The sequence below is a fragment of the Paramormyrops kingsleyae genome, chromosome 2 (assembly GCF_048594095.1).
Source record: "Paramormyrops kingsleyae isolate MSU_618 chromosome 2, PKINGS_0.4, whole genome shotgun sequence".
Lineage (NCBI taxonomy): Eukaryota > Metazoa > Chordata > Actinopteri > Osteoglossiformes > Mormyridae > Paramormyrops > Paramormyrops kingsleyae.
Window position 1 is genome coordinate 35573609 of NC_132798.1, and position 11807 is coordinate 35585415.

The window sequence follows — 11807 nt, forward strand, 5'->3', positions numbered from 1 at the left end:
TCCAGCCGCTCGTTCTCTCCGGGGCAACCCTGTTTCAACCAGCCCGAAAAAACAGGAGAAGGAAGAAGCGCAGAGAAACTCGAGTGGAGGAAGACCCGACCGTCTACCTGAGGGCTTGCTCTCTCTCTGCTGCCTCTCTCCCCGCTGAATATCGGGAAGAGCCCCTCCCGATACAGACACTAGCAGGGATCACCTTTGCTGCGCAACCGCCGTCGCCAGCAGCCTCTATATTCCAGGGTGGCCACCTGGAGTATGTGGGGATCAGGGCTGTATTGGACGCTATCCCATGGGTCCCGCATAATCGGGAAGCACCGATTCTAGACGCACTGGCTGAGGTGCTCGACCTGCCGCCAGCCGACGAGCTCTGCCCGCGGCCCTCCTGCCTGATGCCGCCGCTCTGCCTGCGGCCCTCCTGCCTGATGTTGCTGCCTTACCTGTCTTGCCCATCCTGTCTGCCTTGCCCGTCCTGCCTGCCTCGCCAGCGCCCCCTGCTGGCCATGAGTTGGTGGTGCCCGCTGTCACCACTACGCCGCCTCCGCCTGCCGCTACGCCCGGGGCTCCTGCACCAGCCCCGCCTCTGGCTGCGCCCGAGGCTCGCCGGCTCTGCCCGTCTCGCCGGCTCCGCCCGTCCCGCCTGCAGCGGTCTAGCCTGATGTCCCGGCTCCGTCTGCAGCTACGCCCGCTGTCCCGGCTTCACCCATCTCTGCTCCTAGGCCTCCGCCTCCTGCTCCGCCCGAGGCTCCTAGGCCCCCGCCTCCTGCTCCGCCCAAGACCCCAGACTGCCGGACCGACGCTCCTCCCTCCATAGTGGAGTCGGAGGAAGAACTAGAATGAGACCCCTTGGGGATTTACCTCCTGGGCCCCAAAAACTCAGAGGGACTCCTCTGCCATCACCCCAGCGTGGTGGAGCCAAACCGGGTCCCCGTCTGTCTGTGTCTTAGAGAGGGAGAGGACACAGACGCAGGGACTGGGTCCCGCCCGCCCTGTCCCCTGGCTCGCCCGTGCGTCCCCTGGCTGTGGCTCGGTGGCTGCCTGCGGGTCCTGCTCGGCTGTCGCCTCCGGGTCCCCCTCCGGTGCCTCATCGCCCGCCTGCGGTCCCTCCGACGACGCCTCGTCGGCCGCCTCTGGGTCCCCCTGCTTCGGCTTGGCGTCGGACGGTGTAGGTGGCATCCCAATGCTCAAAAAACAAAGAGCCCAGCAACTTAATTTCAGCCTGTGGTTCAAGGACATGAGTAAAGCTACACATATCACAGCCTTTGGCACTTGTGAAATTTGTGAAATTAACTTATATCCCTTACTTCCATTTTTTTCTATGGAGGTGCAACATACAGCATCCTATTGGTCCAAAACCAAAGACTCCATAAACTCAATATCAGCTTGGGGTCAAAAGGCACATGTCAACTTACACATATTATGCACTTTGACACTTGTGAAATCTATAGATAATTTATGAAATTAACTTATATGTATGCCACAACTACAAACCCACCAAGACAGACCGAGCAAGTAGAAGTGGCCATCTAAACTGACAGACCGAGCAAGTAGAACACTAATCAGAGAAGCAACCAAGAGGCCTATGGTCACTCTGGAGGAGCTGCAGAGATCCACAGCTCAGGTGGGAGAATCTGTCCACAGGACAACAATAAGTCGTGTACTCCGGCCTATATGGAAGAGTGGCAAGAAGAAAGCCATCGTTGAAGGAAAGACATAAGAAGTCACATTTGCAGTTTGCCACAAGCCATGTAGGGGACACAGCAAACGTGGAAGAAGGTTCTCTGGTCAGATGTGACCAAAGTTGTACTTTTTGGCCTAAATGCAAAGCGCTATGTGTAGCAGAAACGTAACCCTGCTCATCACCGTGAACACACCATCCCCACTGTGACACATGGTGGAGGCAGCATCATGCTATAGACCTTTTTCACGAAAACTGGAAATACGTAATCGTAGGGTAAACTTAGTTCCGGTCAAGCGTCAATGCAGTAGAAAACCCGGGATCAGAGAAAATTGAGCAGAGAATGTGCACAACCTCTCTGAGAAATTTGCCCAAATTTACATTTGTGGATGTTGCTAAACTCGTGGAGGAAAACTGCAACTTGATAAAGGCTACAAATTTTTCCACGAAGAATTTGTCCATAAGTATCAAGGTAATTGTTACTGAACTGCTCACCACATGCAAATTTTAAAGGAAAGACATTAATGGCTTTTGTTAATGTTTAAAGGTAGAAAAACTTTAGATGTATTTGTTAATAGGCAAACAAAAACGTGTTATTTTAAATTAGTATAAATATATATACCTTAACTTTAGACGCAAAATGAACACCGTACACACGCACACAGAAAAGCCCGGTGTTCCGGGCAATTCGGTTTCCCTATGTTTCCCCTGTCTATCAGGAAATAATGATTCCCCTAATATTAAAGCAAAGAGGTATGTGAAATGTCTGAAAATCACTCAGGTACATTATTACATGTGAATACTGTATTGTTATTAGTACCGAGGCCCAGAGTTGCTGTATACCTGTTTTAACAGGGGGTAACCAAATATCCTGGATGTCAGGAAATAGTTTCTCCTAATATTTAGGCAAATATATATGTGAGATGTCTGAAAATCATTCAGGTACATTATTACATGTGAATACAGTAGATCGTCACGCATATATAATATAGTCTTATAAGCAATACTATACTGTTTTCATCAAGAAATATCTCTATCCAACAAATTAAATACTTTCATTTATTATCTGTAAAAACAAAAAACATCGAAAAGGCATGTGATGTTTTAAAATATATGACTTGTTTACCTCAAGAGCTTCGTAAAAAGACATGAAAGCAACAGCGAAACCGTGTACAAATCAGCGCGCGACGGGGGAAACATAGGGAAACCGAATTGCCCAGAACACCTGTTATGTGCACAAGCGCACAACCAAGAGTGGGGCTTTAGAGTTTGATAATCAAACTCAATAAAAAAAACACTAAACATATATAGTTTACGTTTTTCTTAAAATGTATGAGGATCGCTTTGTTGTAGCAAAATTTTTAAATAGTGTGAGCGTGATGTAAATCATTTAGGCAACAAGCATCAAAAAACATTTTAGCTGTATTTTGTTAGTTCATTGAAGTTGGCCCCGGTTTATTTAATAACATTTATTAGCTATTGGAACTAGTGCCCGGTATTTAGCGACATACATCAAAAACATTTTGAAACTTAATAACGCCTTCAATAATTTTGAAAGGTGAAACCTACAAAGCCTGGATGCTTTTGCACAGAATAAAAGCTCCACCAAAAACCCAACAAGGAATCCAGTTGGCCTCGGTGTGCTTTAATTTCCTCCAGGATATCCCTTGAATGGGAGTGTCACGGAGCTGTAACCCATGGGATCTCTATTGTATCCTGTTTACTTTGCGAGATAGGGTCCAGGCTGACTGTAACCCCATGGTATTGAAAATGGATGGTTGGATTCTAGACGCACTGGCTGAGGTGCTCGACCTGCCGCCAGCCGACGAGCTCTGCCCGCGGCCCTCCTGCCTGATGCCGCCGCTCTGCCTGCGGCCCTCCTGCCTGATGTTGCTGCCTTACCTGTCTTGCCCATCCTGTCTGCCTTGCCCGTCCTGCCTGCCTCGCCAGCGCCCCCTGCTGGCCATGAGTTGGTGGTGCCCGCTGTCACCACTACGCCGCCTCCGCCTGCCGCTACGCCCGGGGCTCCTGCACCAGCCCCGCCTCTGGCTGCGCCCGAGGCTCGCCGGCTCTGCCCGTCTCGCCGGCTCCGCCCGTCCCGCCTGCAGCGGTCTAGCCTGATGTCCCGGCTCCGTCTGCAGCTACGCCCGCTGTCCCGGCTTCACCCATCTCTGCTCCTAGGCCTCCGCCTCCTGCTCCGCCCGAGGCTCCTAGGCCCCCGCCTCCTGCTCCGCCCAAGACCCCAGACTGCCGGACCGACGCTCCTCCCTCCATAGTGGAGTCGGAGGAAGAACTAGAATGAGACCCCTTGGGGATTTACCTCCTGGGCCCCAAAAACTCAGAGGGACTCCTCTGCCATCACCCCAGCGTGGTGGAGCCAAACCGGGTCCCCGTCTGTCTGTGTCTTAGAGAGGGAGAGGACACAGACGCAGGGACTGGGTCCCGCCCGCCCTGTCCCCTGGCTCGCCCGTGCGTCCCCTGGCTGTGGCTCGGTGGCTGCCTGCGGGTCCTGCTCGGCTGTCGCCTCCGGGTCCCCCTCCGGTGCCTCATCGCCCGCCTGCGGTCCCTCCGACGACGCCTCGTCGGCCGCCTCTGGGTCCCCCTGCTTCGGCTTGGCGTCGGACGGTGTAGGTGGCATCCCAATGCTCAAAAAACAAAGAGCCCAGCAACTTAATTTCAGCCTGTGGTTCAAGGACATGAGTAAAGCTACACATATCACAGCCTTTGGCACTTGTGAAATTTGTGAAATTAACTTATATCCCTTACTTCCATTTTTTTCTATGGAGGTGCAACATACAGCATCCTATTGGTCCAAAACCAAAGACTCCATAAACTCAATATCAGCTTGGGGTCAAAAGGCACATGTCAACTTACACATATTATGCACTTTGACACTTGTGAAATCTATAGATAATTTATGAAATTAACTTATATGTATGCCACAACTACAAACCCACCAAGACAGACCGAGCAAGTAGAAGTGGCCATCTAAACTGACAGACCGAGCAAGTAGAACACTAATCAGAGAAGCAACCAAGAGGCCTATGGTCACTCTGGAGGAGCTGCAGAGATCCACAGCTCAGGTGGGAGAATCTGTCCACAGGACAACAATAAGTCGTGTACTCCGGCCTATATGGAAGAGTGGCAAGAAGAAAGCCATCGTTGAAGGAAAGACATAAGAAGTCACATTTGCAGTTTGCCACAAGCCATGTAGGGGACACAGCAAACGTGGAAGAAGGTTCTCTGGTCAGATGTGACCAAAGTTGTACTTTTTGGCCTAAATGCAAAGCGCTATGTGTAGCAGAAACGTAACCCTGCTCATCACCGTGAACACACCATCCCCACTGTGACACATGGTGGAGGCAGCATCATGCTATAGACCTTTTTCACGAAAACTGGAAATACGTAATCGTAGGGTAAACTTAGTTCCGGTCAAGCGTCAATGCAGTAGAAAACCCGGGATCAGAGAAAATTGAGCAGAGAATGTGCACAACCTCTCTGAGAAATTTGCCCAAATTTACATTTGTGGATGTTGCTAAACTCGTGGAGGAAAACTGCAACTTGATTAAGGCTACAAATTTTTCCACGAAGAATTTGTCCATAAGTATCAAGGTAATTGTTACTGAACTGCTCACCACATGCAAATTTTAAAGGAAAGACATTAATGGCTTTTGTTAATGTTTAAAGGTAGAAAAACTTTAGATGTATTTGTTAATAGGCAAACAAAAACGTGTTATTTTAAATTAGTATAAATATATATACCTTAACTTTAGACGCAAAATGAACACCGTACACACGCACACAGAAAAGCCCGGTGTTCCGGGCAATTCGGTTTCCCTATGTTTCCCCTGTCTATCAGGAAATAATGATTCCCCTAATATTAAAGCAAAGAGGTATGTGAAATGTCTGAAAATCACTCAGGTACATTATTACATGTGAATACTGTATTGTTATTAGTACCGAGGCCCAGAGTTGCTGTATACCTGTTTTAACAGGGGGTAACCAAATATCCTGGATGTCAGGAAATAGTTTCTCCTAATATTTAGGCAAATATATATGTGAGATGTCTGAAAATCATTCAGGTACATTATTACATGTGAATACAGTAGATCGTCACGCATATATAATATAGTCTTATAAGCAATACTATACTGTTTTCATCAAGAAATATCTCTATCCAACAAATTAAATACTTTCATTTATTATCTGTAAAAACAAAAAACATCGAAAAGGCATGTGATGTTTTAAAATATATGACTTGTTTACCTCAAGAGCTTCGTAAAAAGACATGAAAGCAACAGCGAAACCGTGTACAAATCCGCGCGCGACGGGGGAAACATAGGGAAACCGAATTGCCCAGAACACCTGTTATGTGCACAAGCGCACAACCAAGAGTGGGGCTTTAGAGTTTGATAATCAAACTCAATAAAAAAAACACTAAACATATATAGTTTACGTTTTTCTTAAAATGTATGAGGATCGCTTTGTTGTAGCAAAATTTTTAAATAGTGTGAGCGTGATGTAAATCATTTAGGCAACAAGCATCAAAAAACATTTTAGCTGTATTTTGTTAGTTCATTGAAGTTGGCCCCGGTTTATTTAATAACATTTATTAGCTATTGGAACTAGTGCCCGGTATTTAGCGACATACATCAAAAACATTTTGAAACTTAATAACGCCTTCAATAATTTTGAAAGGTGAAACCTACAAAGCCTGGATGCTTTTGCACAGAATAAAAGCTCCACCAAAAACCCAACAAGGAATCCAGTTGGCCTCGGTGTGCTTTAATTTCCTCCAGGATATCCCTTGAATGGGAGTGTCACGGAGCTGTAACCCATGGGATCTCTATTGTATCCTGTTTACTTTGCGAGATAGGGTCCAGGCTGACTGTAACCCCATGGTATTGAAAATGGATGGTTGGATTCTAGACGCACTGGCTGAGGTGCTCGACCTGCCGCCAGCCGACGAGCTCTGCCCGCGGCCCTCCTGCCTGATGCCGCCGCTCTGCCTGCGGCCCTCCTGCCTGATGTTGCTGCCTTACCTGTCTTGCCCATCCTGTCTGCCTTGCCCGTCCTGCCTGCCTCGCCAGCGCCCCCTGCTGGCCATGAGTTGGTGGTGCCCGCTGTCACCACTACGCCGCCTCCGCCTGCCGCTACGCCCGGGGCTCCTGCACCAGCCCCGCCTCTGGCTGCGCCCGAGGCTCGCCGGCTCTGCCCGTCTCGCCGGCTCCGCCCGTCCCGCCTGCAGCGGTCTAGCCTGATGTCCCGGCTCCGTCTGCAGCTACGCCCGCTGTCCCGGCTTCACCCATCTCTGCTCCTAGGCCTCCGCCTCCTGCTCCGCCCGAGGCTCCTAGGCCCCCGCCTCCTGCTCCGCCCAAGACCCCAGACTGCCGGACCGACGCTCCTCCCTCCATAGTGGAGTCGGAGGAAGAACTAGAATGAGACCCCTTGGGGATTTACCTCCTGGGCCCCAAAAACTCAGAGGGACTCCTCTGCCATCACCCCAGCGTGGTGGAGCCAAACCGGGTCCCCGTCTGTCTGTGTCTTAGAGAGGGAGAGGACACAGACGCAGGGACTGGGTCCCGCCCGCCCTGTCCCCTGGCTCGCCCGTGCGTCCCCTGGCTGTGGCTCGGTGGCTGCCTGCGGGTCCTGCTCGGCTGTCGCCTCCGGGTCCCCCTCCGGTGCCTCATCGCCCGCCTGCGGTCCCTCCGACGACGCCTCGTCGGCCGCCTCTGGGTCCCCCTGCTTCGGCTTGGCGTCGGACGGTGTAGGTGGCATCCCAATGCTCAAAAAACAAAGAGCCCAGCAACTTAATTTCAGCCTGTGGTTCAAGGACATGAGTAAAGCTACACATATCACAGCCTTTGGCACTTGTGAAATTTGTGAAATTAACTTATATCCCTTACTTCCATTTTTTTCTATGGAGGTGCAACATACAGCATCCTATTGGTCCAAAACCAAAGACTCCATAAACTCAATATCAGCTTGGGGTCAAAAGGCACATGTCAACGTACACATATTATGCACTTTGACACTTGTGAAATCTATAGATAATTTATGAAATTAACTTATATGTATGCCACAACTACAAACCCACCAAGACAGACCGAGCAAGTAGAAGTGGCCATCTAAACTGACAGACCGAGCAAGTAGAACACTAATCAGAGAAGCAACCAAGAGGCCTATGGTCACTCTGGAGGAGCTGCAGAGATCCACAGCTCAGGTGGGAGAATCTGTCCACAGGACAACAATAAGTCGTGTACTCCGGCCTATATGGAAGAGTGGCAAGAAGAAAGCCATCGTTGAAGGAAAGACATAAGAAGTCACATTTGCAGTTTGCCACAAGCCATGTAGGGGACACAGCAAACGTGGAAGAAGGTTCTCTGGTCAGATGTGACCAAAGTTGTACTTTTTGGCCTAAATGCAAAGCGCTATGTGTAGCAGAAACGTAACCCTGCTCATCACCGTGAACACACCATCCCCACTGTGACACATGGTGGAGGCAGCATCATGCTATAGACCTTTTTCACGAAAACTGGAAATACGTAATCGTAGGGTAAACTTAGTTCCGGTCAAGCGTCAATGCAGTAGAAAACCCGGGATCAGAGAAAATTGAGCAGAGAATGTGCACAACCTCTCTGAGAAATTTGCCCAAATTTACATTTGTGGATGTTGCTAAACTCGTGGAGGAAAACTGCAACTTGATAAAGGCTACAAATTTTTCCACGAAGAATTTGTCCATAAGTATCAAGGTAATTGTTACTGAACTGCTCACCACATGCAAATTTTTATGGAAAGACATTAATGGCTTTTGTTAATGTTTAAAGGTTGAAAAACTTTAGATGTATTTGTTAATAGGCAAACAAAAACGTGTTATTTTAAATTAGTATAAATATATATACCTTAACTTTAGACGCAAAATGAACACCGTACACATGCACACAGAAAAGCCCGGTGTTCCGGGCAATTCGGTTTCCCTATGTTTCCCCTGTCTATCAGGAAATAATGATTCCCCTAATATTAAAGCAAAGAGGTATGTGAAATGTCTGAAAATCACTCAGGTACATTATTACATGTGAATACTGTATTGCAGTGGTTCCCAACCTTTTTTAACTCACGGCCCACACAGCCAAACACATATGTTTCAGCGGCCCACTGCAAAAGAATTTAAACGATCCCGCTTTTTGTGTCGGGTTAACTAAGTACTCGGAAGCAAGGCTGTTAATTGTCTTTATTGAATAAACTGGTAATGTATTGAATAAACAGAAAATATACATAACGGATCAGCAAGCCCCCACAGGCTCGGGTTGACATTTCGAAAACGGGAAAACGAAATCCAGGCAGAGGTCGGCAGCGGGTAGAACGTCAGCGAGCCGAAGAGCCGTCAGAGGGAACAGGCAGAGCTGGGTTGAAACGAGCAGTCAAAACCGGCAGAGAAATGGAGCACTGGACAAAGCAAGACTTGAGTCAGACTCGAGTGACAAGCGCAAATCGAGAGCAGGCAAAAAAAAACCTTCGTTTAGGTTTATTTTGAGGCTTTTCAGTGTCAGGCTTACTTGTTGCTGAAGAAACGTCTGTATTTTTTCTTTTCAGCGATCCTGTTGTCAACCATTTATCCATTTTTAAATCTGCTTCAGCATGTATGAATCAAAACTATTTTAGATAGTCTAAGTTGGCGGGTTGTTATTAAACCAATCAGCGAGCTCGAATAGTGAACGCATAGTAACAGTTTATTATTTAATTTCTCATTATTTAATTATATATCAAATTATGATTTATTTGATTTTGACTAGACATTTTTTATTATATTAACAATATTACAATTTCTATTAATAATAATTGGCGGCCCCACTGCAATACCGTCGCGGCCCACTAGGGGGCCGCGGCCCACAGGTTGAAAACCACTGCTGTATTGTTATTAGTACCGAGGCCCAGAGTTGCTGTATACCTGTTTTAACAGGGGGTAACCAAATATCCTGGATGTCAGGAAATAGTTTCTCCTAATATTTAGGCAAATATATATGTGAGATGTCTGAAAATCATTCAGGTACATTATTACATGTGAATACAGTAGATCGTCACGCATATATAATATAGTCTTATAAGCAATACTATACTGTTTTCATCAAGAAATATCTCTATCCAACAAATTAAATACTTTCATTTATTATCTGTAAAAACAAAAAACATCGAAAAGGCATGTGATGTTTTAAAATATATGACTTGTTTACCTCAAGAGCTTCGTAAAAAGACATGAAAGCAACAGCGAAACCGTGTACAAATCAGCGCGCAACGGGGGAAACATAGGGAAACCGAATTGCCCAGAACACCTGTTATGTGCACAAGCGCACAACCAAGAGTGGGGCTTTAGAGTTTGATAATCAAACTCAATAAAAAAAACACTAAACATATATAGTTTACGTTTTTCTTAAAATGTATGAGGATCGCTTTGTTGTAGCAAAATTTTTAAATAGTGTGAGCGTGATGTAAATCATTTAGGCAACAAGCATCAAAAAACATTTTAGCTGTATTTTGTTAGTTCATTGAAGTTGGCCCCGGTTTATTTAATAACATTTATTAGCTATTGGAACTAGTGCCCGGTATTTAGCGACATACATCAAAAACATTTTGAAACTTAATAACGCCTTCAATAATTTTGAAAGGTGAAACCTACAAAGCCTGGATGCTTTTGCACAGAATAAAAGCTCCACCAAAAACCCAACAAGGAATCCAGTTGGCCTCGGTGTGCTTTAATTTCCTCCAGGATATCCCTTGAATGGGAGTGTCACGGAGCTGTAACCCATGGGATCTCTATTGTATCCTGTTTACTTTGCGAGATAGGGTCCAGGCTGACTGTAACCCCATGGTATTGAAAATGGATGGTTGGAAGTCCATAGGCATCACAAAGCTCACTAGCTTGTTGGATGGGCATGGTGAATGCAAATCAGTGAGGGTAGGAGGATTCCTGGTGCCCCTGCTTTGAAATATATTTTCAGTAAATACACTAGTAGTGATTACTTGGTTGTCCAAATTAATAAAACATTAATTTCATTAAATAAAAAAGCAATATTGTGGCAAAAGTTACAGGAACTTAATCACCTTTATAATATTTTATGTGATGTACAGTATTTAGGAGTGACATATTCATGTTGGTTGGTTAATCCCCCCATTCAAAACAGAGAGAAGAAGTGATGTGATTAGTGTAGGTGTAAAATTGAAGCAGCATTATTTAGATAATTTTCTAGGAAGTTTTAATTACAAAATATTGCAAATCTCTGTTTAATACCAATTTAAAATGTTATGAAATTCAGTAGCAACTTCAGTAGCAAATTCTTCGTTATAAAAAAAGACATGGAACAAGGGTGATCTCTGATCAAAGCAGGGGCGTTGTTAAATAGGCCTATTTCAGAGGGGCATTAGAGGGGTTTTTAGGTTCCCAAACAAATGTGTATTGATTGCCTTTGGTCATGAATACCTTTTTCTATTATATATAATAGTATTGCATACAGTACACACTGTAATCAATCCACAAGTAACATTGCTTCTCCAAATTGCCGGCGATGCTTAGGAGCCAGGGGAAAGGGTTACACTAAGTCAGTATTTCAGTTGGTTACCAAAAAGTGTAGGGCTTTAGGATTCAGGACAGGTTGCAGCGGGACCTCTGAGAAGAAGTGTAAAATAAGAACATAGGTATATATATCGAGACAATTTTTTAGCCAAAACAGGAAATTTATGAAGCATTACAAAACTGGAGAATGTGAAAAAAATTGGGCTGTCAAAATTAATGGGTTAACACGGATTAATCCATCATCGTGATGTGAAATTAATTCACAGCAACCCTGTGATGAATCTGATAAAAAATTTTAATTGTTTGACAGCACTAGAAAAAATATACATTTTTAAGTAGCCAATATGGTACATTCATTTCATACATGCAGTTATAAAACTGATGAAGCAACCGATGAATTGATAAAAAATGCTGTTTCAATATTTTCAATATCATGTGCCATTATGAGAAACAAAACCGCACTTTAAAGTTTTTTTCAAGTGTATTGTCGACAGTATATTGAAAGTTCAAAACATTGTATGCATTAAAAATGTAATATCTGTGTATTATTTTGTCATATCAAATGTA

At 45.6% G+C, this 11807-nt stretch overlaps 2 long non-coding RNA genes across 2 annotated transcripts; both read right to left on the reverse strand.

Moving 5' to 3' along the window:
- Positions 1–1042: 1042 nt before the first annotated feature.
- On the reverse strand, positions 1043–4094 carry LOC140587705 (uncharacterized). The gene is made up of 3 exons (XR_011989381.1): positions 3895–4094; positions 3575–3861; positions 1043–1177 (listed from the first exon to the last, which is right to left on the reverse strand). It is a non-coding gene; the product is annotated as an uncharacterized lncRNA (long non-coding RNA).
- An 88-nt stretch (positions 4095–4182) lies between these two features.
- On the reverse strand, positions 4183–7234 carry LOC140587706 (uncharacterized). The gene is made up of 3 exons (XR_011989382.1): positions 7035–7234; positions 6715–7001; positions 4183–4317 (listed from the first exon to the last, which is right to left on the reverse strand). It is a non-coding gene; the product is annotated as an uncharacterized lncRNA (long non-coding RNA).
- Between the last annotated feature and the right edge of the window lie 4573 nt (positions 7235–11807).